The sequence below is a fragment of the Balaenoptera acutorostrata genome, chromosome 14, assembly GCF_949987535.1.
Source record: "Balaenoptera acutorostrata chromosome 14, mBalAcu1.1, whole genome shotgun sequence".
Classification (NCBI taxonomy): domain Eukaryota; kingdom Metazoa; phylum Chordata; class Mammalia; order Artiodactyla; family Balaenopteridae; genus Balaenoptera; species Balaenoptera acutorostrata.
Window position 1 is genome coordinate 61,307,448 of NC_080077.1, and position 26,410 is coordinate 61,333,857.

Consider the following 26,410-nt stretch of genomic DNA (forward strand, 5'->3'; position numbering starts at 1 on the left):
AACTACTGCAGAACAGAATAAGGAAATAAGAGTGAAAAGAATTGAGGATAGTCTCAGAGACCTCTAGGACAACATTAAATGCACCAACATACGAATTATAGGGGTCCCAGAAGAAGAAGAGAAAAAGAAAAGGACTGAGAAAATATTTGAAGAGATTATAGTTGAAAACTTCCCTAATATGGAAAAGGAAATGATCAATCAAGTCCAGTAAGCACAGAGAGTCCCATACAGGATAAATCCAAGGAAAAACATGCCAACTCACATATTAATCAAACTATCAAAAATTAAATACAAAGAACAAATATTAAAAGCAATAAGGGGAAAACAACAAATAACATAAAAGGGAATCCCTACAAGGTTAACAGCTGATCTTTCAGCAGAAACTCTGCAAGCCATAAGGCAGTGGCAGGACATATTTAAAGTGATGAAAGGGAAAAATCTACAACCAAGATTACTTTACCCAGCAAGGATCTCAGTCAGATTCAACGGAGAATTAAAAGCTTTACAGACAAGCAAAAGCTAACAAAATTCAGCAGCACCAAACCAGCTTTACAACAAATGCCAATGGAACTTCTCTAGGCAGGAAACACAAGGGAAGGAAAAGACCTCCAATAACAAACTCAAAACAATTAAGAAAACGGTAATAGGAACATACATATCAATAACTACCTTAAATGTAAATGGATTAAATGCTCCAACCAAAAGACATAGACTAGCTGTATGGATACAAAAACAAGATCCATATATATGCTGTCTACAAGAGATCCACTTTAGACCTAGGGACACATACAGACTGAAAGTGAGGGGATGGAAAAAGATATTCCATGCAAATGGAAAACAAAAGAAAGCTGCAGTAGCAATGCTCATATCAGACAAAATAGACTGTAAAATAAAGACTATTACAAGAGACAAAGAATGGTATTACCTAATGATCAAGAGATCAATCCAAGAAGAAGATATAAAAATTGTGAATATTTACGCACCCAACATAGGAGCACCTCAATACATAAGGCAAATGCTAACAGCCATAAAAGGGGAAATCGACAGTAACACAAACATAGTAGGGGACTTTAACACCCTGCTTTCACAAATGGACTGATGATCCAAAATGAAAATAAATAAGGAAACACAAGCTTTAAATGATACCTTAAATAAGATGGACTTAATTGATATTTATAGGACATTCCATCCAGCAGAATACACTGTCTTCTCAAGTGCTCATGGAACATTCTCCAGGATAGATCATATCTTGGGTCACAAATCAAGCCTTGGTAAATTTAAGAAAACTGAAATCGTATCAAGTATCTACACCTACCACAACACTATGAGACTAGATATCAATTACAGGAAAAAAACTGTAAAAAATAGAAACACATGGAGGCTAAACAATACACTACTAAATAACCAAGAGATCACTGAAAAAATCAAAGAAGCAATCAAACAATACCTAGAAACAAATGACAATGAAAACAGGATGACCCAAAACCTATGGGATGCAGCAAAAGCAGTTCTAATAGGGAAGTTTATAGCAATACAATCCTACCTCAAGAAACAAGAAACATCTCAAATAAACAACCTAACCTTATACCTAAAGCAATTAGAGGAAGAAGAATAAAAACACCCAAAGTTAGCAGAAGGAAAGAAATCATAAAGATCAGATCAGAAATAAATGAAAAAGTAATGAAGGAAACAGTAGCAAAGGTCAATAAAACTAAAAGCTGGTTCTTTGAGAAGATAAACAAAATTGATAAACCATTAGTCAGACTCATCAAGAAAAAAAGGGAGAAGACTCAAATCAATAGAATTAGAAATGAAAAAGTAGAAGTAACAACTGCCACTGCAGAAATACAAAGGATCATGAGAGATTACTACAAGCAACTTATGCCAATAAAATGGACAACCTGGAAGAAATGGACAAATTCTTAGAAATGTACAACCTTCCAAGACTGAGCCGGGAAGAAATAGAAAATATAAATAGACCAATCACAAGTGCTTAAATTGCGACTGTGATAAAAAATCTTCCAAAAAACAAAAGCCCAGGACCAGATGGCTTCACAGAATTCTAAACAAACATTTAGAGAAGAGCTAACACCTATCCTTCTCAAACTCCTCCAAAATATAGCAGAGGGAGGAACACTCCCAAACTCATTCTACAAGGCCACCATCACCCTGATGCCAAAACCAGACAAAGATGTCACAAAGAAAGAAAACTACAGGCCAATATCATTGATGAACATAGATGCAAAAATCCTCAACAAAATACTAGCAAACAGAATCCAACAGCACATTAAAAGGATCATACAACATGATCAAGTGGGGTTTATCCCAGGAATCCGAGGTTTCTTCAATATACACAAATCAATCAGTGTGATAAAACATATTAAAAAATTGAAGGAGAAAACCATGTGATCATCGTAATAGATGGAGAAGAAGCTTTTGACAAAATTCAACACCCATTTATGATAAAAACTCTCCAGGAAGTAGGCATAGAGGCAACTTACCTCAACATAATAAAGGCCATATATGACAAACCCACAGCCAACATCGTTCCCAATGGTGAAAAACTGAAACCATTTACTCTAAGATCAGGAACAAGACAAGGTTGTCCATTATCACCACTATTATTCAACATAGTTTTGGAAGTTTTAGCCACAGCAATCAGGGAAGAAAAAGAAATAAAAGAATCCAAATCGGAAAAGAAGAAGTAAAGCTGTCACTGTTTGCAGATGACATGATACTATACATAGAGAATTCTAAAGATGCTACCAGAAAATTACTAGAGCTAATCAATGAATTTGGTAAAGTAGCAGGATACAAAATTAATGCACAGAAATCTCTTGCATTCCTATACACTAATGATGAAAATCTGAAGGAGAAATGAAGGAAGCACTCCCATTTACCATTGCAACAAAAAGAATAAAATACCTAGGAATAAACCTACCTAAGGAGACAAAAGACTTATATGCAGAAAACTATAAGACACTGATGAAAGAAATTAAAGATGATACAAACATATGGAGAGATATACCATGTACTTGGATTGGAAGAATCAACATTGTGAAAATGACTGTACTACTCCAAGCAACCTACAGATTCAATTCAATCCCTATCAAACTACCAATGGCACTTTTTTACAGAACTAGAGCAAAAAATTTCACAATTTGTATGGAAACACAAAAGACCCCGAATAGCCAAAGCAATCTTGAGAAAGAAAACTGGAGCTGGAGGAATCAGGCTCCTGGACTTCAGACTATACTACAAAGCTACAGTAATCAAGACAGTATTGTACTGGCACAAAAACAGAAATATAGATCAATGGAACAGGATAGAAACCACAGAGATAAACCCAAGCACATATGGTCACCTTATTTTTGATAAAGGAGGCAAGAGTATACAACACAGAAAAGACAGCCTCTTCAATAAGTGGTGCTGGGAAAACTGGACAGCTACATGTAAAAGAATGAAATTAGAACACTCATTAACACCATACACAAAAATAAGCTCAAAATGGATCAAAGACCTAAATGTAAGGCCAGACAGTATAAAACTTAGAGGAAAAGATAGGCAGAAGACTCTATGACATAAATCACAGCAAGATCCTTTTTGACCCACCTCCTAGAGAAATGGAAATAAAAACAAAAAAAACCAAATGGTACCTAATGAAACTTCAAAGCTTTTGCATAGCAAAGGAAAACATAAACAAGATGAAAAGACAAACGTCAGAATGGGAGAAAACATTTGCAAATGAAGCAACTGATAAAGGATTAATCTCCAAAATTTACAAGCAGCTCATGCAGCTCAATATCAAAAAAAACAAACAACCCAATCCAAAATTTGACAGAAGATCTAAATAGATATTTCTCCAAAGAAGATGTACAGATTGCCAACAAACACATGAAAGAATGCTCAACATCACTAATCATTAGAGAAATGCAAATCAAAACTACAGTGAGGTATCACCTCACACCAGTCAGAAAGGCCATCATCAAAAAATCTACAAACAATAAATTCTGGAGAGGGTGTGGAGGAAAGGGAACACTCTTGCACTGTTGGTGAGAATGTAAATTGATACAGCCACTATGGAGAACAGTATGGAGGTTCCTTAAAAAACTAAAAATAGAACTGCCATATGACCCAGCAATCCCACTACTGGTCATATACCCTGAGAAAACCATCATTCAAAAAGAGTCATGTACCACAATGTTCATTGCAGCTCTATTTACAATAGCCAGGACATGGAAGCAACCTAGGTGTCCATCATCAGATGAATGGATAAAGAAGATGTGGCACATATATACAATGGAACATTACTGAGCCATAAAAAGAAACGAAATTGAGCTATTTGAAATGAGGTGGATGCACTTAGAGTCTGTCATACGGAGTGAAGTAGGTCAGAAAGAGAAAAAGAAATACCGTATGCTAACACATGTATATGGAATCTAAAAAAAAAAAAAGTTCTGAAGAACCTAGGGGCAGGACAGGAATAAAGACGCAGACATAAAGAATGGACTTGAGGACACGAGGAGGCAGAAGAGTAAGGTAAGTTGAAGTGAGTGAGTAGCATGGATATATATACACTACCAAATGTAAAATAGATAGCTAGTGGGAAGCAGCCGCATAGCACAGGGAGATCAGCTCGGTGCTTTGTGTCCACCTAGAGGGGTGGAATAGGGAGGGTGGGAGGGAGACGCAAGAGGGAGGAGATATGGGGATATATGTATATGTATCGCTGATTCACTTTGTTATAAAGCAGAAACTAACACACCATTGTAAAGCAATGATACTCCAATAAATACGTTAAAAAAAAAAAAAAAAAGAAGGTCTTAATTTTCAGCCCTACACCATAAGTCAGCTACAGAGGGTTATGCTGCTTCTCCAATGCCTTTGTTTTGCTTTTCTCCATGAAGCAGACAATACTCTTCCCCTTCAGAACATGTACCTGACAATGATGTTGCCACAATATCAAAGTGGTATTGTCCTACTTCTTCTCTTTTGAATGCACTCAGTCCCACTTCTGTCACTCATAAACTGTCAGAGAAAGAAAAAAGTCATTTACCTTAAATTTGCAAACATTATTGCTTTCCTTTAAGAGCCACCACTTATTTGGTCTCTTCTCTGGATCAGATTCTCTGCTGGATGCTTTAAACTCATTAACATTAAATATTCAGTTATTTTGTCCCATCTTAATATAAAGAACTGGGAATTAGGGAGACAAAGATGAAGTAACTCATCCAACCAAGATTACAGAAGTAGTAAATATCGGAGACCAAATTTGAACTCATTTCTCCCTGACCCAGCCTGAGCTGCTTCCTGTCGTATAGACTATCTAATTAAACGTTTCTCAGTTGGTTCCCTTTAACAGCAGTTTTCAGCTCCGTCCTTGCTCAGTCACTATGAATTACATCAGAATAGCAACTTTTATCTAAAATGAGTCAGAAAAGTATGCCTTCTTCATAGGGATCATTATTTTAAAGAGGTCTTCAAAGAGCAACTTTCTCTTACCACAGCTCTCTCACTAATTAATTATCAGCAGGGTAGCTTAATATTCTTTGAGCTGTTGTGTTTCAACCTAGGTAATAAAACAAGAACCTACGGCAGTCCACAGCTTCAAGGTGTTTATAGGAGCATGCGCAATGTGACATGGTCCTCCCCCTCCTCCACCGATGCTAACTTCCCGGGATTGGCTCCCAATTTTTATTTCTGCTTTGTACTTTAAAAGAATCATTTAAAGACAAAGTGAATGTCACTGGAAAATGATAATTGTTAAATGAAGACTTAAGGCAAATCAAAACCTTTATTCCGGCCACCTGGACAGGTGAGGTGGTCCACATTGAGAATAAGAATGGGAGGAGCAATGGCCTCTGTCTATGGTGGAGTGTGAAAGGGCAGAGAACAAATATGTTTTTATGAGGCTCCCAGCCCAAGCAGCTGTCTAACTGGAGTGAGAGCTTGGAAACGAAACCAAACAAGTCAGATGGCTTCGAAGGAGAATCAGGAGTTAGAGGAAAATTTTAAATCAGTACCTTGTCAAAGATAGTTAATTTTTATAGTCATTTGAAACTGTTCTTGGATAAAAGAATAAAAATGGGGAAGTCACTAAGAATGGGGATAGAGGGATAGAAATCCAACTATGGAGAAACCCTTATTTAGAAGTGAGGGTTTAGTAGACAGTGTGACTTTTGGAGACACTTGTAGAAGAAATAGCAGAATTTGGGGACCATGCGGCTGTTGTTTATAAACAGACATGTGTACAATCATTGGGCATGTGTGATGGTTGATGATTCTAAGACTAAGCAAAAGGACACAGTGAAGAAGAATTCAGAGAAAGATGAGACTTCAGTGTCTCTGCTCCTATGTTAGACAGGACAAGGAGATTTATATGGAAATCTTTTCTTTATATGGAAAAATTTTCAGGCTTTTATATGGAAGACAAGAGAAGATAGAGCCTTGAACAGCTAGGCAGAGGTGAATATTGGAAGGTAATTCTAGAAGATAGAAGTGCAAATCATCAAAAATAAAGCCTCTCTGATTGGTTTATAGCATGATTTGAGTTAAGATGGGCTTTTTGTCTACAACACCTCACAAGTGGCTGGCATGCCAACATTTTTGTCTCATCCTAGAGAACAGAAAATGTTTTGTGTTCCTTCTTTCATTGAGATTTGAGATTAAAGACCAATCAAACTGTCCAAGTAGAACAGCTATGGTGATTTTTCTTCTATTAGTGATAGTGAGAAAATATGATAAAAAACATCTGGAATAAAACATGTTCTACTGATCAGATATATTCCCCCAACTGCCATATGCACAGAAACACATGAATTACATGTGTATATAAAGCTGTGAATATATCTTGGCATGTCTCCTGGAAAACATGCCAAGTTTTATATATCCGTCTATACATAAGCACATATAGATAGATACACATATATATGCATACAGAGTTGTGTTATGTGCTGCTGAAGTGTTTGTTTAGTCCATTAGACACTAACAAGCTATTGAATAAGTGAAAGCATAAGATGGTGCCAATTGAACCTTATGTGTCTGCCGTGGTGGATGTGCAGACCTCAAGGCAGGGAGATAGACTCCCGTTTAGTACCAAGCTGTGTACCCAGTGGCTCTCAATAAACATTTGTTTACTGACTGGCTGACTGACTGCCTAGATGACTTCTCACCATTCCTTCCAGCCCATCTGATATGTGGCAAGGGTGGATTTTAATGCCAGAAAATGCCCAAATAGAGAGCGGAGAAAAACTATATACATTGTGTTGGTGACTGTAGTTATAAAGGGGCAAATGTGTTACCTGCATACCCTCTTCTTCAAATTGCTAATACTGGATTAGGTGAGACCCAGGCCTCTTTCAATTTAATTAGCAGAAGTGCCTTAAGGACTTTGTTGTAAAACAATGATCCCTGTAACACCGCCTTGTGGCTGAGGAACTGAATGGTATTAGCATGTTCAAGTACATGCATTTTGTTTCTCCAATAATCCCAAGGGTTAAGTCTGAGGCAAGGCAAACTGTATTCATAACAAACAAGAGGAGATAATTCAGCCTTATGTGTTCCTTCAAAATAATAAGTTTTGTTGCAATCCAAGAAAATATGTCGAGGTAAATTTTTCCTTCTCTTTTTCCTTTTTGAGGCTCTTTATTGATTCTAAGATTATTCAGGGATATCTAATATTTTCCACATTCAGTCTTTTTATTTCTTTTTGCTACCACATTTTCCCATTTTTAATTAGTCCATTGATTTTAAGAGCTGCAAAGCCTTATAGGAAAACTTTCAATAATATCCTTCTTATAAGTAGTTCTTTTTCGTGTCACTCGTGTTCTACATTTCCAGTGTATTTCACTTCAAAAATAATTTGCATAAGGTATTGCTAAAAATAACAACATCTGGATTTCTGATTGCTTGTTTCATCTTTTTTTTTTTTTTCGTTTCATCTCTGATGAGGGTTATTCCCAACCAAAGTTGTAGGTTTCTCTTCCAGACACCGTAAGTTAAGTTCTCTATTTTAAACCAGGGTTTATTTTGCTGTTGAGGAAACATTTATCCATAAATATTATTATTGGGGCTTAGGTAGAGACTTTCTGTTTATCAGTTAACTGATCTTAATCCATTACTTAATCATTCTTACGGTATGATCACATAATTACAGATATTCCAAGAATGATTATGAATCGATAAAACTTCAATAAGTATGTTTCTGGATATGTGTTTTCTGTTTTCTTGTAGGAATAATGCTTATAGGTAACTAATATATTTGCTATGTTTATGATACGACACAGACATATGTAGTATATTCTAGAATTGATATCGTATATAAAACTTGATTTAAAGTTTTTTTTTTTTTTAATTTTATTTATTTATTTATGGCTGTGTTGGGTCTTAGTTTCTGTGTGAGGGCTTTCTCTGGTTGTGGCAAGTGGGGGCCACTCTTCATCGCGGTGCGCGGGCCTCTCACTATCGTGGCCTCTCCCGTTGCGGAGCACAGGCTCCAGACGCGCAGGCTCAGCAATTGTGGCTCACGGGTTTAGTCGCTCCGCGGCATGTGGGATCTTCCCAGACCAGGGCTCGAACCCGTGTCCCCTGCATTGGCAGGCAGATTCTCAACCACTGCGCCACCAGGGAAGCCCTGATTTAAAGTATTAAATAATCACTTTTAACATGTGACCGAGTGGCAAAAACCTATAAAATATTATAAAAAGTTTTTTGGTAGATGTTCTAAAAAACTTTGATATGACCTTTATATTATGTCCTTCAGATAAATTGTTAGGTTTTTCTGCTTACTTCCTCTGTCCTAAACATCAACCATGGCCCCTTGGGAAAGACTAAAATTTAAGAGTCAGAGGTGAAGTTCATGTAGAGATTTCCTATTCAATAAGTGTGCTCCTGGTCAGAGTACTTAAGTCTTACTAAGTTACTACTCGGAGTTTAAACATTTTCTTATGGGTTCTCTGCCTATGAAAGTTCGGAAGCCTAATTTATTAGCATGAATAAGTGGCTTATAAAATGGTTAGAGTTTTTCTATGAAAGACACACATGATTAATCAGTATTTATTTTGATCAAAATCTACTGGGGAAGCCATCGTTACTCACTTTATCCAAGAGAAAAAGCGAGGCCCAGAGGTAGGGGGAGGCAGATGCATTTTCAGAGCTGGAAGTTACATCGAAGCCCATGGAGTCAGTCATGTGACCAAGAGAGGGGCCTGGGCTCTAGTCTCCATTGCAAAGAGTCAGGACACGTGCGTATTTCAATTGTTTAAAACTTAGTTTGGGGAAACAACCATCTGCAAAAATTTTCCTATATTTCTCTAAATGCAAAATTCCTCTTTAATGGAACTTTTTCATGTCTTTATTTTGAAATCATGAGAAGCTGAGCCCTCTTTGGACACCCGATATTTGAAGTTTGAATGCAGCCACCCTACGCTGAGGGTGAAATTAGCTTGGTCTCTGGGAGTTTTTCACGAGCCAGGGACTGGTTTAAAGCACGAAAGGCACAAGAAAGTCTGATAATTGGCCCACATAGGATTTATCATGTCTCTGTGGGGAAATGTTTAGGAAGAGATATTTCGTACTTCTTCATGGGAACATTCCAAGCATTTTTGAGTTATGCTTGTCTGAAACTTATGTGAAGAGATTTTGATGGTGGCTATAAAACTATGGAGTTTTATATATATGTAAAAAAAAAGATGGAGTTGAACAGTCTGGTGATAGCTGTATAGACTGAAAAAAAGTCAATAATTAAATTTCAGCACTTCTTTCAAAATGATAGCTTGAACTATCAGATACATAATAATTGTTTTACACATTGATAGTAAAAACAGAAAAAACATTTTATAAATAACGTCAGAGGAAAAATAATCACGAAGAAATGCTTGGATATTGATATTATAATTCAGTGAGTTTTTCTGGGTTTAAAAACCCCTCTTTTCTACTATTTTGCTAGCATGGTAGAATTACAGTGAATGTATGTTTCTTTATATAAGGTTTTTGTTTCTTCCAGCCAGCTCTAGGTAAACCCCCGGTTCTTTTTCCCCTAAACTTTATGCATACTCTAGTTCCTACATCAAAGCACCATTGACTGAAACTATATAAAATCCTTGGCCTCCAACCAGAGAAGGCCTAAATGCAGGAAAGTAAGGATAAATTAAAGTGACAGGGTCTCAGCAGTGGAAATTAGTGCAACTCTTCTAATTGCATGTCTAGCCTGAATGATGGGATACTTAATTCTTACACATCCCAGACAATTGCTTTATACTAACATGAGCTCTGGGAAAAAGGCAGATTCCACAGACATATGGAGCAATAGATGGAGTGGAAAAATAAATCAGAAGCTCTAGCCAGTCCGGAAAAAAAAATGTTTTATCTACATTGTTAATAAAGGCGTTGCCACAGTTAAGCAACGTTGATAACTGTCCTCTCGTCCTTTCTTTCCATAAAAACTGAACATTAAATAATTAAATGGCAGAGCTCCAACCAGCCTGGGTTAACTCTTGTGCTGCAAAACAACAACAAAAGCATGATGGGTAAAGGCATCGTTCCTTTGGTAAAAAGCAAGGACACAGTCTAAATATGGATCCCGACGGACAAATGGGCCAGGAACAACAGCACCCTCTTCTCCCACTACTGTAAGGACTGCTAATAAAAGCCTTCAAAACTAGCATGGGTTCTTATATCTATTTAACCTTTGGCCCCAAGAAGCAAAGAGCATCTGGCTAAGTGGAGAGTAAAAGTGCAGCAACTTTTCATTATCAGAGCTCACAGGCAGAGTATGGGGAAGCCGGAGCTGCCAAGCCTGGGTTAAATGCTTGTTGCCTTCACTGCCTGAGGCCATCTAGCGTGTTTAGAAATGATTAAGTACTGCAGCCTAGAAAGGACCTGTCCTGGGCGTTCATCTCTGACTTCCAGCAGAAAGGAGAGGCTGGCAATGACAGAGGCAGATGGATGAGTCTCATTAGTATGGCGAGGCAGCGAACCAGACTGCCTTCACAGAGCTGTCCAAAAAGAGGGAGCAAATTAAAATAGGATCTGGGAAAACCAATGAGCAAGTGTTTTAACTCTCTGCTACCTGGTTTCTCCAGCTGGGAGGTTATACAGCTGGCTTGGCTTCCCCAGAAATGCTGCTGCCGCATGAAATGAGAGGACGGCTTTGCAGACTCACACTGTTCCAGTCGGCCGTCCTTTTGCATCCTTAGAAAATGACTCCTGCGTTTCCTACAGCAGAACTTCACAGCTGATTTATTCTTAAGCCCCCATGACTGCCACAGAGGAGAGAGGGGTGGAAGGGACGAGGGGGAGGGGTTTCCGCCTAAGGAGAAGTAGGAGCCTTGCCTTACACAGTACACTGGCCCAACCCAACTTGGAGGTGCCAAGTAAAGATCAAAGGTCTGCTCGGGAGCCAGGGTTCATGTGAAAGGCCTGAAGCCCCTGCTGGAGAAGTGGCAGCTCAATCCCAAGTGCATTACCTTTCAAGACAAAGGAACTTCACTTGTGTTGAGGGCTGCCTGACCTCACAATTTCAGAGTCAGAAAGTTAGCAAACCCAGACCTGAGAGAGCTCTTCCAGGGTGGGAGAGCCCTGTAAGATGCTATGATATTCTGTTTGGGTGACTCTGGCAGTAGGGGACCCAGGGTCAAGTCAACACTATTGTGAGTTTTGTGAATGCCATGGAACTCAAAGCAATGAATGATTCACTGAACAAATTGGACAATTGACTTGATCTGACGAAAGCCTTCTGGTCTGTCCCTCTTCTGTTCAGTTGCTTGTTTATATCTTGGGCTTGGGATGGGGACATATGGCATACTAATACCCTGTGGTAGCCCTAAAGTTTTGGGGAAAGTTTGGTAGAAATTATTTAATTGTTTACTCATTCACTCAGCAAACATTAGTCTGTCCTTGGGGTGATATGAGGCCCAGGGAACCAAAAGATGAGTAAGATAAAATATATTCTCTGCCTTCCTTCAATGACCTAAATCTAGTAGGACAGAGAAACAGAGTAACCATGCCAGAAGTCTCTAAAAGAGGATAGCATTGCTCTAGGAGCTGAATGGAGGGTAAACATGAATTGATACATAGAATCAGCCACCAAGGAGTTTATGGTTCAGGGTAGAAGCCAGACACCTGAAAAATAAATTCTAGATCAAGGCAGAATGAAGAAAATGGCAGCTAGAGGTATAGGAACCCTGTTGTAAGAATCCAGATGCAGGAGCAGTGAATTCTGCCTGGGTGGGAAGCAAAAGGCTTCAGAGTGTAATTGGCATTTAAGTTGTATTTTGCAGGGTACACTGAAGGCCTAGTCTTTAAATAAGAGAAATTTATAAATAAAGAAGGTTTTTGTTCATAAAAAAACCTTATATACCCCTTTCCAAATATATTTTGGCTTGGTCAAATTTGTGTCATTGTTAGGCCTTACTTCATCTTGTCTCGTTCCAGTTGATTGTGTGCTAAAAAGAGGGAAACAGTCTGAAACTCCACGAGAAATCATGAGGAATAAATGTAGCTGAGGAGATGAGACAGGAGTTGGTTGAACATCTTTTTGATGTTGTTTGGACTATGCCCTCCTCTCACTATAGCACCCAGAAGCTTAATTTGAAAAGAGTTGCTTCTTTTCCTTCAAATGAATACCTTTAATTCATTTTTAAATTAAAAAAAGCAAAAACAAAACCATAAAAACAATGACAACAAAACAAGTTTGATGGGATTTTATCCAGCCTTGTGTAAAAAATCCTCTACAAGTAATAAACTTCAGATCACAGAATCTGAAAAATTTCCAAGTTGTGCATATTTCCTGGAAAATTTTCTTTTTAACAAATCTCAATTCAAACTAGGCTGGTTTTCAGTTAGTGACCTAGAAAAGAAATCACAAAAGAACTTGCTCCAAATTTACAAAACTATAAGCTATATACAGGCAGCAAAACTGCTTTTGGACAACAAGTATTATTCTGTAACTCACCAACACAACCCAACTTTCCAGGTTGTAAGTTCCACAGCACAATCTTTCAACAGCAGAGTTACCCTTAACTGATAGCACTGACAAATAGGCAAAGAGTAAGCACCCACATGATGGTACATATAACATCTAAAGCTCGTGCTTACTGACAAATGAGAGCGCATTGTTGGGGAGAGGGTTTGGTTAGGTCCTATGAAAAAAAGAAATTATAAAAAAATATATTATCCCTCATGGCACTACTGCTATTCAGATAGATTTTCTTTGTACCCAGGTGTAACTCCTGTTGACATCAGGGCCTGAATGGCTGAGCCAATTGACTTTGTATTTTAGAGTTGCTTCCTTATCCCACTCAAGAGAAGCAGAAACCATTTCTCATATTTATCCTCATGTAAAATGTACATGGATAAATCATTTAACTAAATGTAAGGTGTCAGAAAATGGTTCATACAAAGAAAATAATATTATGCAGTATAAACTCCCATTAAGTAGTAATGTGGCTGACATTGATTGAGGGAGATTAAGTCTAAGACTCTCTTTCTCATGACATTTGTTCAAATAAATAAAGGTAACTGGAGGGAAAAGTTGATGCTTTTTCTCATTTTGCATATAAATTTTACCCGTGTGATTTTTTTTTCATCACATTTATTCACAGTGCAGTATTACTGGATATATTATGGAATCCTAGATAGTGTGATAACTGTCAGTAAAGCAAGGTCATAATTGACCTTTATCACTGAAAAAAGGTTGGCTACCTAAAGATAAACTTTCATGTTGAATTTGGAATGTAAAGAGGAGGGCTGAGGCCATCGAAGGAGCACATCTGAATAGAAATCTATGAATATTTCATGTCTGTTAAGAGGTTGGAAACTTGGTATGACATTATCCTGACCCCTGTCCTGAAATATTTTCAAAAGAATATTCTGATCGGCAGCAGACAACTTCAGCAGAGAGAGGCTTTTCTTGCTTAGTAGGGAAATTAAACTGTGATATGAAAATGTCTGTTCTTAAAGCTGTTCTCTGCAATGAACTAAACTGGGTGCTTATGTTCTGGAAGCAAGAGGCTAACCAACTTTCTCACTGGAACAACCTTCCCAATGTGTCCTTTCCCTTCATGTTTGGAGTTCTAGCTGCCCCCATAGCTGCTCTGCTGCCCTGATCTAGACAAATAACTGAGAAGAGTAACTTCTACTCCAAACTTCAGCACAGAGTGTTCATATATACTCAGTGAACACTCCTCTGACTAATTGGATGTGTTGTCCATTCTACCCCAAGGTACCTAGGTTCTGTCAAGCCAGAAATTTGTTAATAAAAAGTAATTTATTGAGAAATGAATAGCTGTCAAATGCTATGGTAAGACCCTTGAATATTTCAAGTAACACTATCAATAGCAGACTTTAATAAAATACTTGATCTGTCAGACATTCCATTAAGTTTTTTAAATACACAATTTTATTTCAGTAGGTACCATCATCAACCTTGCTGTACAAATGAAGAAACAGGCACACACAAGAGTCCAGTTGTTTTTCCAAGATTGCAGTTAGTAGATGATTGAACCTAGAGGTGCCAAATGTCATATCCCTATAGTCTGGTGGAGAAAATAATCTTAGCAGACAAAAAAGCAATTGGGAACAATAAAGAAGTTGTGTGGTAGAGATCACGTATGTGATAGGAAATCAGAGAAACAAGAAAAAGTAGCTTTTAGAAAAGAAAGGTAGAAAGAACAGAAGCATTCCTGTGCAGAGTTTGCAACAATGAGCAATGGTGTTTTGGTGTGAAGCAAATAAAAACTGAGGATTTGTTCAATGAACAGTGCTAAACAACAGCTTGGCATATATCTCGTGTGATATGGGTTTTTCTGATCCAGAGCACCCTTAACAGACTGTATGTGCCTGCGATGACCTTGACTGTCTTAAACTAATCTCTTCCCTGAGACTATAGAAGACTGAGCCTGGAACATTTATTTCAACCTGGAACTACCCTGGCCTCCTGGATGCCTTGGCTTGGCATCCAGTCAGCATCTGACATGTTCTAGGGGTTGGAGGCAAGTCCATATGCTTCTCAGTGCACTGATTTCTGTGGGGCACCCAGCTTCATTGGAAGCCTCAAAAGACAGGAAAGGGTGAGGTGTGGGAAACAGGGAGTTAAAGGGATAAGACTATTGGCATTATATTCTAGGAGCTATTTGGAGTCAATTAATAAATAAAGCAACCATAATATGTTTCTAATCAATCACCTGCTTTGGAAGGCAGACATGTATACTTGGTGCACAGTCTAGTCAAGGTTGCTTCTTTTAGGTGCAAAATCTAACCGAGAAATTCATCCAATGAGAACTGCAGAGGCACAACATTGAAGGAAACAGAGCCACTAGAGGATTAAGAGGGCCTTTGGTGTCTCCAGGCAGTGTAAAAATGCCTTTAGGATTATAAGAATAAAAATGGACTCTTTCAGGAAACCCATAAACCTGTTCTGGGCTGAAATTCTCCAGTTGGGCATAAAAAACAGCAGTTTGTGTATACTTCTGGTTATGAGCTAACAGGTGTCTGGAAATGAAGAAACGAGTCACATTTCTGTGATAGAGTGCCACGGAATTTCAGAGCCAATAAATTTTCTTTGAAAAAAATTACTCTGTTCTATCACTATTGGTTTATAGTAAAACAGAGCTTGACCTGCAAGTTAATAAAGAACGCATGTTTACTAATTAGGCTTTATTCTCATTGTCCCATGTTAATTGCAAAATATCCATCTATCACATTTACGAATATGTTAATTTATGTCAGAGGGGCACAAATTTTGAGTATGCAAACTCTTCCTTTAATTAGATCAAAGGAAGGTCCAGCTCAGTTTTACAAGATGGATTCTAATTTTTAATCAGTAAAGTAAGTTTGGCTCCTAAAAGGCATCTTCTTTGACAGTTGGAAAACACTAATTAACAGACATAACTGTATTAATTGCGTTATATCACTGAATTCTTATCAGTTAGCTTATGTTGCCTGCTTGCTAATGCAAACAGTTGTGGCTTTGGTGGAGTCAACTCATAAACGTCTTTCTAATGCTAACTAGCAATCAATGCATGTAAAATTTCTAATGTTTCTTTAGGGAATTCTACATAATAGGTGTAGTCTCTCTTTTGAGTTATGCCCTGCTATTTAGTATAATTAGTACTTAAAGCTGCACCTATCATATTATAAGCTTCCTGGGAGATAAAGAACACACTTTATTTGTTTAAGAACAAAGAACCATAATCGTTTCCTTTAGGTATCCTTCTGCAATAGGCTCAGTGGAAATCTGTGACCTACCAAATAACTTCAAATTCATAACAATGAAAAATTTGTACCTTTAAAAGAATTGGTGAGAAGACTTTAACAGGGAGAGAATGGGGAAGGCATAGTGCTGTTGGCCCCAGAGATGATTGTCTGAGCAGCAACTGCTTCTCTGATTAGGTCCTTCCGGTTACCCTGTCTCCACTGTGCTTGCAAAGGCCCACCTCAGGTGCTATGGGATGAAGGCTTATTTACTGCACATCCTCCAACCTGAGCTACGAGGAAGAATGTCACTGTGTGTTGATGGTGAAAGTATTTTTGTGAGTAGGGCCACCTCTGTTTTTTCCTTCTAGGTGTGCGGCCAAAATTGGTTGCTCTGCTCATACAGGTGACTAAAGATGTTTTAAGATGATCTGGATTACATTTTACTAGCGCTCGTGAGATAAATTCTTCCATGTCCTGTGGAACATGCCTGCCTTGAAACCTTTTGGTGAAGCCTTGATGATGGGGCCTTAATATTTCCTTCCTACTCTGTAAAATATTTCCCCAGGAAAATATGCAGGCTGGGTTAGCCCTAATGAGTAGCCTAGGACCATGAGACTGGGCACAGAGAAAATAAGAATCATGCAGAAGTTGACAAGACATTGGAAATGGCTGCACTGCAGTTAAGTCACACCCAGGGGAAGCTATTAGGACCTAATTTTGAGTCCTCTAAATCCACATACAATCAAAATCCTCCAGTGCTTGGAGAGACTAGTTCTGCAGATTTGTTAGGCATGAAGTAGCCTCACTTGTGTATGTCCAGTTTATTTTTCTTCAAAATTGTACCAGATCCCCCAAACCACAGGAATCCGAAACAGAGAGAGAAGTAAAACTGACATTTATAAAAAATACCACCTTTGTACTTCAGAGGTACCTGGGACCACATACACACACACTCCATAAACTAATTGTGCAATGCAAAAATGTCACTGTTTCTAGAGTAGGCATCTTTTTACACAAACTCATTTATCATCTAGTATTATGGTAATTTAAAGGTAAATTTCCCACTTAGTCTTCTCCCTTGCGTTCCTACTGTTTCCACCTCCCTCTCCAACCTAACGAGAAAACACAAAAATAACAAAACTTGGTTGGAAGGAGGTGGGAAAGACAATTAAATTGAATGGAGAAGGCCAAGGCTAGGTGAAGAAGACAGCTGAAGAGTTTCTGACAAGGCGGTTTCATTATCACCAGTTGTTTCCTTGTAGGCATTCATTAAAATGTCGGCTATTTGAAGGTATACCAATACATTCCTTCTTCGCAGATTCCACGTGGGAATTTCTCCACAGAGCTCTGAGTGAAAGAAGCCTTTGGGCTCTGCAGGCTCCCCATTTATGTCCGACTGCTTTTCCATGGGCCATCCACATGGGGTTCTTGGTGTCATAACATTACTAATGCCTGCTTGTAGATGCTAAGTTGTCCCTGCTCCTGGAAGCGCTGGGGATGAACAAGACGTTTCCCAGTAACTCTAGCATAAATCCCTAGATTCTGGCACTGTACAGAAGTGCTAGAATTTCCCGGCCTCTGTAACATTTGCGTGTGAAAAGTTACATGCACTCAACTTTATATAGACTTCTCCCAGGGAAGCGTATCCACTGCCAAGTCCTGTAACCAAAATGGAAGGAAGCAAGCTCTTATCAGAATTTCAGTATCAATTTTAATTCCCGAAGAGGTCTTTTCGGAGAACAGAATTTTTCCTTTGAAGATTTACTAGTTTGATTTCCTAGTCAGTTGCCCACATAATTGCATATTGTCCATATATTCGACATTTGTCCTCCTTGAGTACAGTTGATACCGATGGTCACTACAAATCAAACCTGGGTTGCTTTTCCTTCTTCATGTCTCTTACATAAAGTTTGCTAAGTGAACACAAACTTTTGTTTATAGTGTCTCTTACGTTGAATAAATATTTATAGAGACCCAGTATGTGCCCGAACCTTCTCGAACTCGAAGATCAATACTGACTTTGTGTGTGGTGAACAGATAGAGAAATTAGTAAAGTAGAAGTAAAAGCCTTGCAAAGGGCACAGCACCCTGGACCCTGTGAGGGATGGATGGCTTAGAACTGATTGATTATCTGCTCAGATATTTGCCGAGTTATACTCAGGCTCAACAGCCCGCTGCTGTTCTTTAACAGACTGCACACGCCTATTCCTCTGTCATCACAAGGCCAGACTGATAAGCTGTGCTGGTCCTGGTGTGTCTGTCTTCCTGCTCTCTTTCAGTTTCCCTTTATTGAAAAGGCCAGGAGATTGACTGAGATCCAGCCAGGAGACGTTTGGGCATCTTCCAGACGGCTTCTGGGTAGACTGCACTCTTTTTCCGCAATGGAAGAGCCCAGGAGGGGGTGATGACAGCTCAGGCTTCCAGTACCTCAGAGACCTGTTCTCCCCAGTCTCTCAGAGATCGGTTCTGAGTCTCCCATTCGGAATCTCTGTGCAACCCCCCAGCAGACCCCTCCGTCTACAGGGCAAACTCTCTGAATTCCATCTACTTACTGCATGGGACCTAGAGGTCTTCACAGGCTGCGATTGCTCTCCTAACTTTACGACCCAGCCCATTGTCAGTTTCAATCACCTCTTTCTCTCCAACATTTTCAGGAATATTATCTTTCATGGAATCTATTGCTGAATCCCATAGGATTTTATTTACATTTTTTTCTCCTGGGTGTTTCTTTCCTCCAATTAACAAGGAGTTACATGGGAACTTTTTTTTTTTTTTCCTCAGGCAAGGGTTTATTGGGCATCAATAAAGGCTTTCTAAGGCATCATCTTATCTTAAGAAAGAGTTCCTCATTCATTTATTTTTTCTCTTCATCTCTAAAAGGAATCTTGAACAATTAGGCCATCTGTCTTCTTATTTAATGATTATTAATTAAAAAAATTTCAAGATGAAAGGAAAGGTGTTCTTTTAATAGGTAAAAATATCTCTTCTCAGCATTTTAAATGAGGCCAGAATGTTTTGAAACAAGTTTAAGGTGTCCCTTTCAGCACTGAATTCCTCATATCCTGATACAAAAAGATCCTTCTCTTTTGGATTTAGGAGCCAGGACGGAGTTGTCATTCTGAGATGGAAAGACCATTGGATTTGGCACTATTCAGACCTGAATCCTCGCACATCCACTGCTATTTACTAGCTACACGACTTAGGCTATTCAGTTTCTCACCTGGAAAATGGAGATGATATTAGCTACTTCAGAGAGATGTGAATATTGAATTTAAAAAGTTATGAAAAACACTTGAGAGATAGCGAACGCAATTAAATTTAGCACCTCTCTTCCCCACTTTTGGATTTTTCTGTCCAGTAAGGTGGGTAATCAGCTAACCCTGGGCAGCTTCAGATCACAGCGAAGAGGATCTCCGAACAGCAGAAGCACACACACCATGCGCAGACATGGACCACCTTTCCTGGGCGTGGGGACAGGGGTGCATCTACCATGAATGACACAGAGTTTGCCCCTGGCTTCTTCCCACTCTGCCCTTGGAGGGATGTCCAGTGGACCATCCCAAGTCAGGCACTACTGGAGTGTGAGATCGCTTCATGCAAGACTTATAAAAGGACCCAGGGAGAGGAAACTGGCTCCTTCTCCCCACCTCTAGAAAACCCCACAGGGACTGTAAGAATTACAATTTCAGAGTAGGAAAAATGGCATCAATCCACAAAAGCCATTTGCTTATAAATTTCTGCTACAGGGTCAGACTATTTATGGGCAGTATATATGACTGGCTGAAATGGAAATGACTGTGTATTACTTGTTTATTTCACAAATATAACATTTATAGAGGAACTATTTCAGTGCCAGGTGCTGCCAAAGTGTAACAATAAGTAAAAATAAACATGGTCCCTGCTGTCAGTGAGATTATGGCTTACCGAGAGAGAGAAACTGCCAAATAATCACATAAATAGAGGAAAACCTAGAATACTGATAAAGGCATAAATGAGAGGTAGATGGTTTGCTCTGAAGTTTGTACTAAGAAGATTTGAAGTAGTTGGGGAATAGGTGGGAGGGAGGCGAGTGGTCAGAAAAGGCTTCCCTGAGAGCCGAGGTTTGACTAAGAGCTACCTTGGCAAAGAGGAAGGGAAATGCAGGGGCAAGACCCAGCGGAGGAGGGAACAGGGCGAACCAGTATCCGTCTGAAAGCAGACCGAGCGCTGTGTGGGATGAGGCTGGAAAGGTGGGCAGAAGCCAGGTTATTCCAGTCTTCACAGGCTACTTCTTCATTAGAGTTGCAATGGTACTGTGGTAAAAGCATTGCTTTGAAAGCTGGGGGCCTGGGTTCAAATCCTGCTCTGCTTCTTCCTAGCCCTGTGGTACTGGACACGTCACTTAACCTTTCTGCATCTCAGTATCTTCAACTTCATAATAAGGTCAATAATAATACTCCCTACCTCATGGGACTTCCATGCAAATTTAATGAGCTGATGAATGTAAAGACCTCAGGACCATGTCTGGCACCTAGCAAGCACTATGTAAGTGTTAGCCATTATTATTATTTTGTCATTTATCTGAAGAGTGATGGAAATCCACTCGTTTTGTGGTTGTCCCATGGAGAGCGGGATCAGTCCTTCTCCCCAAATTGGTTTGGATGTTGAGATTGATGATGCCACATATGTTCCAACCAACAGAGTATGAGAAATTTACTGCACATGTAGTAAGACTTCCTGCAGAGAGCAGAGCAGGCGCCCAGAGCCTCTCCAAAATGGCCCATGGCAAGTGGGAGAGGCAAGTGGCTTTGGTTTTCACTGTGGAAATAGAGGGTGGGGCTGGGCTGGAGATTCCCACCTACAGGCCAGGTTTGCGTAGTTTGAACTTCTCCACTGGCACCAGAGGAAAGCGTGCTCAGGTTTTTTTAGCAGCTTACCGAGATCTGGGGCAAAAGAGAGGCAAGAGGAGAGATGAGACTGAAAGCTTTCAGTGGTCCAGCATCAAAAACAAAGTCAGACTCTTCACTTCCACCACCAAAGGATTTTAAGAAGGGAGGTGACTTGGTCAGGAAGATCGATTTGGCTACAAGGATTTACCCTCCCTTAACAATGTTACTTATCTTTCACACTTTCTTCCAAAAATGAGGACCTTTTTAACTCTCAGGACAACAAAGGGATTTTGCTGACCTGTCAAAACATTTTGTCCGCTGGATTGTGGCTGGGTCCACACTCATTTAGTTCTTGGTCATACGAATTGATTAACAAAAGTGATGTGAACAATATATATCCCAGGAGGGATACAGTTTCTAATAGAATTTTACAATGTGCCAAATGTTGACTGGGATTACTGTGATGCTTTTTTTATTCTTTGATAATTTTTACAGTTGTGTTTAATATCATTTCAAAATGACTGAAAGTAATAGGTGCTGCTTAACAGGCAGCGCTGTCATTTTTCTATCTTTAGTTAAAATGCACAGTCCTTTTTATCTCTTCTTCCTATCACTGCTCTTTTGTCCTCTATTAGCTTAAATTAGGCTAAACTCATTGAATTCAGCAAAAGCAAGGACACGAGATGGGAGTTGCATATTTCTCTTTAGTTCAGCTATTATGGGATCATTCAGCATCTTTTTTCTTTGTCAGGTTGGGTTTTACTGGTCTGAAAACAAACACAGCAAGCTGATATTTGCCCCACTGTACTTTTGCTTAAGCATTGAATTAACTCCCTCCAAGCAATGAATCTATGCTTCGACCCAGCCCAAATGTTTGACTGCAATCCTGTGTAACATCTGCCATGACTACCTTAAAACTCATTTTAACTTTTAAATTTACGTGGGGAAGCAAACTCCATATCTCACCTTGCTCTCCATCTCTCCTCCTGACTGCCCCAGTAAACGTTAATGCTTCACTCACCAAACTCTCAGTCAATTAGATGTGGAAAATCAGTCAACCTCTCACTCTTCTTTTTCTGTTGAAACTGTTGCCAAATCTCATCAATTAGATTTTGATTTTTAATTTACATTTTTAATCAAAGTAATGCATGCACATGGGTGAAAATCAAATGGCTACAGCAGAATTTGTGACAAAAAGCAATAGCCCTTGTTCCATCCAAGCCTTGCCCACCATCTCTTTCTTTTCTTTTTCTTTTTCCATGATAACATTCATGGTGCTAGCAATAACCTTATGCTATTATTTCTTGATTTATCAACTTTAGATGTTGTCTTTTGACTTTTTTGATGATAAGTGACAATTGATATCACTCACACCATCCTTTCTTCTCTGTCTTTCCCCACCCTAGCTTTAGTTCCTTCACTGGTTGATTCTAGAACTTCAATCACCCTGCTTCAAACTCCACCTTTTGTTTCATCAGGCAGTATTTCCTGACCTCCATATTGAGAGATAAAGACATTAGTGCTCACAATTTTCCGTCACCTTTTCCCCCTTCTAATTGCTCATCTCTGCCAGAAAGTTCATTCTTTTGATATTGTGAAAGTCAACAGTGTTGACATTCTCTTCTCTTGTAACAGATAATTTTCCATAATTTATTTAACAGTTAATTATAAGGTGAAAACAGATAAGCACCATTTACATTATTACGACTTTATAGATATTGTACACTTGCAGAGCAACATTCTGCCTGTTCCTCTAGCACCATTTCATGTCTTATTCCTGTGACTCTACCTTAATTTGCAGCACCTCTTGCCCATACCAGTGCTATAGTCTTTAACTGGTCAAGACCTCCAGGCTTTCTCTGTTCAAATTGAACCCACAGCGATATAAGATTGATCTTCCTAAAGCATAGCTTCATTGAGCGCATAGCTATTTTCAAAATCCTTCAATGGTTTGGCTAAAGCATCTTGTCAAAATTGTCAGCTTAGCTTTCAGAATTCTTTACCAGCTTTGTCTTTATGTTTATCCTCCCACTTCTGCCTCATCCCTTTTATGCTCTACATTTTTCCCTGTAAAAGTCCTACCCTATTCCATTCTCATCCTTTTGCTCACAATGTACCCCTGTACTGGAAGTCTGCCCCCAAGCCTACACCCAGTAAAAGTCTACCTTAAGACTGAGATCAAATGCCTTCTTCATCTCCAAGGCGATCTTGCATAATTTTCTTGTAGCACAATTGTCTTGTACCATTTTTTTAACTTTTATATCTGTTTTAGGACCCTACTTGGATTGTGTGTTTGTAGACATTTTTTTGTTTATTCCCCATAATATCCCTAATACTGGGCACTAATCATACTCACTCAACTCCAAAAACATTTGTTTAATTGAATGTATTTTTTTATTTTTTTCCTGTGCTGATAGGCACATTGCCTTGCTAGGGGTTTTTGTATTGCCTTTGTATGTTTGACAGGCTGGAAACACAGGGAAAATTAGGAAATAGGTTTTGTGATTTGTAAATAACTTTGACTCCCACAGGAAAGAGGCAATATCTGTACATGTGAAAGATAATAAGGATGATGGAAAATTTTTATCTTTAAAATGTGATTAAGTATAGCTTTCTCCTGCCATTGACTCTAGAAGGCTGTAGGAATTCAGGATACATGTACTACAATTTCCCCTTCCCTGTTCAATGCCTTTAACATGCATGGCTAGTAAATAGCTTCAAAAGCCAATGTTTAGGTATTTTCTTTCCCTTTCAATTTCTTGATAATTCAGATGAAGCCTGTCTGGGATTTCATTTTGTTCATAGACATAAGCATAATGATTCTCTCTGCACTCAGTAATATGCGCTCTACCTGTGACGGTTCGTCAGTGAATGGATATCACTAGTATGAGCCAGTTGGATTTCCATGACCCCAGCTCTCTTTATGTAGGAAAATGGGGTCCTGAACCATTTTTACCATGAACTTTTGTCTCTTTCTTTTATATAAATGCAAGCAACTTTGCAAACCCTTATGGATTCTTGGAAATTTCTTTTCAGAAACTTCTCTTTTTTTAGAGAATTTTATTCTTTTCAAACACATACACATCTATCTTTAGTTTCACCTTCTCAAAAACCTACTAATATAAAGTAAGTGGGGTATTCTTCGTATCCACTGTATAGACATAGAAGCTGGTATCCAAGCAATAAATAACTTACTAGTCTTTTTATGGCTAAATGAGAGACCTAGAACCCAGAACTCCTGGCCACCAGTGGTGCTTATCCCACAATGCTGTGGAACATCACATTTTGTAGATGCTCAGATTCCCATCCAGCTACCAAGTTTAATTTAACGATGAAAAATAAGCCCTACCATGCTAAAGAGAAAGGCATTCTGTTTAATATCTGCATGTATTGTCTATATGACATGGAGGAACTATGTTCCATTCATCCTACTCTACTTTCCGTCCCCTGCCACTCATGTGCCCCCAAGGCATCCGCACACTTGATCTTTGCCTCTCAGGCCTCCCAGTTCCTTGTTCTCTGATCATAAACTGAGTTTTCTGGAATTGATTCAAGCACTGGGTATGTTTCCCCGTAATCAGTGGCAGAGGGTGGGAGACAAGGAAGAGAATATGGGTGGCAGGGAGATGGCAAATGGCTGGCTGGTGTGCTGGGGTATTGTTCTTCTCATAGGTTTTTACATATTAATGATGTCCCCTCCTGGGGAAGCAGTGCTCATCTGTTAAAGTTTCCATTTTAAAATTTATAATGAAGAAAAATTATCTGTCCCAGAGAGAGTGTTTAGAGCACACCAGACTGAAGCTAAGGTTAGGACTTACAAGAACTTAAAAAGCTCTAAGCTGTCCAAGGCCTGATTAGCTTGTTTCACTTTAAAGAAGAAAAATAAAACAAAACAAAAACCTACCATAATATGAAAGAAGACTTTCAGTTTCATTTTTTTGTTTCATTTTTGCCCCTTGAGGTTATTTCTGAGTCTTGAGAAGAAGACTTTTTTTTTTTTAATTTTATTTATTTATTTATTTAATTAATTTTTGGCTGTGTTGGGTCTTCGTTTCTGTGCGAGGGCTTTCTCTAGTTGCGGCAAGCGGGGGCCACTCTTCGTCGCGGTGCACGGGCCTCTCACTATCACGGCCTCTCTTGTTGCGGAGCACAGGCTCCAGACGCGCAGGCTCAGTAGTTGTGGCTCACGGGCCTAGTTGCTCCGCGGCATGTGGGATCCTCCCAGACCAGGGCTCGAACCCGTGTTCCCTGCATCGTCAGGCAGATTCTCAACCACTGCGCCACCAGGGAAGCCCCAAGACCTTTTTTTTTAACCCATTCCCTCTCAGTCTACGTGTTGGAACTAGCGCACGGCAGGCCTCTTCTTCAAGTGCCACTGCATGAAGCTGAGAGTGAAATATCCTTTTAGCCATTCACACACGTAACTTGGGAGTATAAGCAGCCAGCTGTGAGTGATAGCAGGTCACTGTCTACCTGCCTTCTGTTCCAGTCAGATCTGGGCAAGCTTCAAGAGAAGGTCCAGACTGGCTGTGTTTGTGCCTAGGGAGAGGGGAGTTTGACTACTTCTTTCAGAGCATCAAAAAAAGGGGCTGAAACAACTCCTTTTGTCCTTTGATTTTTAAGTTTCTCTTTCCTCTGGAATGAGCAGCCCAGACTCTGTATCACATATTCGTTCTTATCAGAGGGGAGTTTGTTGTCATTATAGAAGATACTGGAACTGTATGGTCCCAGCAGCTGCCATCACTCCTCCTGAACCCCAAAGGGGAACTTCCATATCTTTAACTGGAGCAGAGTCCTTGAAGATTTACCTGACCGTGACTGTCATGTTCAGATTTCATCCCAAGGCTCTTATTCTTTCATACACTCATGGTAGACAGAATTCTAAAATGGCCCCTAAGATTCCCTGCCCCATGGTGTATACGCATCTTCTCCCAGTTTTTCAGTCAGACACTGTTCTGGGGGTGAAGGGATTTTTCAGATGTAATTAAGTTATCAAAGTAGCTGACTTTAAGAAAAGGAGATTACCCTAGGTGGGCCCAACCTAATCAGGCAAGTCCCTAAAAGGGACAGAGCTTTTCTTGAAAATAAAAAAGGGATTCAAAATGTGACAAGGATTCCGTGTCACATACATTCTTTATTTCTGGCTTTTTTTTTTTTTTTTGGCTGCATTGGGTCTTTGTTGCTGCACGTGGGCTTTCTCTAGTTGTGGCAAGCGGGGGCTACTCTTCATTGTGGTGCACGGGCTTCTCATTATGGTGGCTTGTTGCAGAGCACGGGCTCTAGGCACTCAGGCTTCAGTAGTTGCAGCACATGGGCTTAATGGTTGTGGCACGTGGGCCCTGGAGCAT